The sequence below is a fragment of the Pteropus medius genome, unplaced genomic scaffold (genome assembly GCF_902729225.1).
Source record: "Pteropus medius unplaced genomic scaffold, Ma_sr-lr_union100, whole genome shotgun sequence".
In the NCBI taxonomy this organism is placed as follows: domain Eukaryota; kingdom Metazoa; phylum Chordata; class Mammalia; order Chiroptera; family Pteropodidae; genus Pteropus; species Pteropus medius.
Window position 1 is genome coordinate 2,423,636 of NW_024355008.1, and position 3,666 is coordinate 2,427,301.

Sequence of the window (3,666 nt, forward strand, 5' to 3'; positions counted from 1 at the left end):
CAATTGTACAGAATACTCTTGGTGTGGATCAGCCTGGGTCTGGTTGGGCATGGGCACCTATAGTTTTCTTTCTTGGCTTTCTTGGAAAAGACAGTATGAGAGAGGAAAGTTGTAGGAGAGGGCAACCCAACTATGGAGGCTTAGAAAGCTCACATGCTCTGCTATCAATCTCAGGACCAAACCAGTGCAGACCAAACAACAGCGGCAAAAGCAGGAAAGAAGGAAGATGGTGGGACAGCTACCATCTTGTGTGGTGGATCATGGCATTGAGTATACAAAACTGGAAGATGATGCTAATACAGAACCATGGTTTACCTTTCATCTATTGAAATCAAGGAGTCAGCAAAAGCTGGCCATCATATGTGAAAGACGGTGATGAAATGGAGATGTCATAGACGTCTTTGTTGGAGTGAAGTAATAGAAAAGGCCACATATACCATGAACTGGCTAGTTCACCACAATATAGTTGGAGACTGACTTGATAGAAAGGTTAATAGAGCAAGAGTTCTTTAAATACTTAAAGCAGAACCTGAAGGTCACTACTTACTTTTGATTAAAATTTTATTAAATAATTCAGAAAACAGAATATTCAGTAAAATACTATTTGAGTCCTGCAATACTTCAGGCTTATCTTTATATAGCCATGCAGGCTGTTTTTGCATTAATAGCATCCTGATTATCAAAACAAGTAGGAAAACTGCTAGTGACCAGTATGATACCAGACAATGAAGACAGTGTATCTCCTGCCCCTCCTGTGGCTGAAGGACGTGTAATTGGTTGCTGTGGTAAGCATATGCCAATCACAGGATAGGCTGTAACATATTTCATTCAGCAACCACTGAGAGTCTGAGAAGTAGGAATTCTTCCAGAATAATCCTTGGAAACAGCTATGGAAGTAAAGGAGTATTATAATAATGTCTGCCCAGATTTAGTAAAAGAATTTAACAAGTCTTACACATATGGGCCAAGTGGATTAAACAGTATACTGGAATCAAGGCAATCTCAAAGAAAGAATTTTCCATTGACGTTACTTATGACAGATCCTGAATTTTTTTTTCATCTAGAATCTGCTAGTCCAGGTTTTATACCATCCACCTAAGAAATAGTAGAAGAAGTAATTCAGAATTATCTTATCAATGTCAGAGTTCTCTCTACAAGAATATTGACCTCACTGAACTGGATGTGCAGGAACTTTGAGCGTTACTTTTATACCTGGGAGGAGAAAAGGGACCAAGCAAAAGACTAATTTCAAAACATAGCCTCATATACAACATTGTGAATGTATTTAATGTCACTGAACAGTATACTTTAAAATAGTTAAAATGGTAAATTTTATGCTATGTGTATGTTACCACAATAAAAGAAATATTTTTTTAAAAAGTAGCCTTATGACACTTTCCATTACTCCATCATAGGACAAAGGATTCCAGTAATTATTAATTGCTACCATCCCCCAAAAAAGAAAATTGGTTTCTGTTGTAAGTGCTTTTAGAATGAAGGAGTTAGTATATTGGATTGTCTAATTACTTGCCTTCTTTTCCTTGCAAAAAAAAATTTTTAGTAAAGACAAGACTATTGGATCAGATAAAAAAAAAAAGCAATGCTCACAACATTCAGGTATTACCACACCTGTTTCAGCCTCTACTTATTGAGATTTTTTTCTGGTTCATATGTCTAAGCAGGTGCCACTGACCCAAAGTGTAAGAGGCTAACACAGGGCAATGCTAACATCTAAGAAAGATGCCCTTATAATCTCTCTTGTGGCAGAAATGATTGACAGTGCCACAGTTCAATCAAATCTCTATTAACTGATTTGGGTGGTTTTAATGGACCTGTTTCTTCTTGGCCTTTTTTTTCTGCCCTTGTGTGACTTCTTTCACTTAACATCATATTTTCAAGGTTAATCCATGTGTATCATGTATCAGTACTTCATTTGTTTTCACAACCTTAGTCAGCTTTGGCTTCTATAACAAAACAGACTGGGTGGCTTAAACAGTAGACATTTATTTCTCATAGTTCTAGAGGCTGTGAAGTCCGAAATCAAGGTGCAAGCAGATTTGATTCTTGGTGAGGACCCTCTTTCACGACTTGCAGATGGCCACCTTCTCACTATATCCTCACATGGCAGAGAGAGGAAGCTCTAGAGTCTCTTCCTTTTCTTATAAGGGTGCAAATCCCATCGTGGGGGCTCCACTCTCAAGATCTAACATAAACCTAATTACCTCCCAATAGCCCCAACTCCTCATATCATCACATTGCAGGTAAGGGCTTCAATATATGAATTTGAGGGGACGCAAACATTCAATCCATAGTATGACCCAGTAATAGTCTGTTGTACAGATATACTACATTTTATGCATCCATTCTTTAATTGGCAGACACTCGGGTTGTTTACACTTTTTGTACAAGTTTTGTGTAGACACATGTTTTCAGTTCTCTTGGGTATATACTTAGGAATGGAATTGCCAGCTTATATAATAACTCTGTGTTTAACTGCTCAAGAAATTACCAATCTGATTTCCCAAGTGGCTGCACCATTTTACAAACCTACCAGCAATATGTGAGGGTTCCAATTTCTACAAATCCTCATCAACACTTATTGTCTGTCTTTTTTATTATAACCATCCATCCAAGTGGGTGTGAAGTAATATCTCATTGTGGTTTTGCTTTGCATTTCCTTGATGACTAATGATGTCGAGCATCTTTTAATGTGTTTATTGGTCACTTGTATATCTTCTTTGGAGAAATGTCTATTTGAATCTTTTGCCCATATTTCAATTGGGTTATTTGACTTTTTATTATTGACTATAAGAGCTCCTGAATGCATATATTCTGAATACAAGTCCCTTATGAGATATATGATTTGCAAATATTTTCTCCCTTTCTTTACATTGTCGTTTTACTTTCATGATAGTGTTCTTTGAAGCACAAAAGTATTTTTTTAATTTTGAAGATAAATTGCTTTTAAAAAAATCTCTGGAGATCTGTTTTCCTAGTACATAATGAATAGTTTCATAGAATTTTTCAGAATGTTTTCCTAGTACATAATGAATAGTCTCATAGAATTTTATAGCAGGTAGGAAAGTAATTCAGGAATATATTATAAGAAAAACAAGAGCATCTAATTGATAATTAAAATGAAAAATATTTTGATGGGTAAGAAATTAAATTTCACATAGTTAATATATAAGAATAGAGGTTCTGTAATATATTTCGACTTCCTTCATATGTGCAAATGTACATAAAGCAAACTGCAAAAAGTTATTTTACAAAACAAGCCAGAGAAAAATCAATGCTTACCCCTAAACCTAAATTGAACTGAAGTGAATACAGAATTGATTACTTAGGTTAATGGGATGGTGCCTACAAATGACAAATGACTACATTAAAGAAGTTAAGTTTAATTACTGAACTATGCTAACAATATTTAAATTAATAAAAGTTGCTCTTGAAATAAATCTTGCTGATTAATTTCTCCCCTCTCTTTGGAATCTTTAGTAGTTTAAAAAAAGCCCACTAAATTCAATACACATTTAAAACTTTTACAGCAATTCATGCAGAGCATACAAAGTTAACAGTTTATAGATTCTCTCTTTACCTCAAGAAAGAAAACAGGCACAAAAAGCTGAACCACTTTTGTGTTCATGCCTGCTAAAATACTTCTCC

The 3,666-nt window shown here is 35.2% G+C and overlaps 1 pseudogene; it reads left to right on the forward strand.

Moving 5' to 3' along the window:
* Positions 1 to 226: 226 nt before the first annotated feature.
* Positions 227 to 1,246, forward strand: LOC120598132 (actin-related protein 3-like; annotated as a pseudogene).
* Positions 1,247 to 3,666: the final 2,420 nt, after the last annotated feature.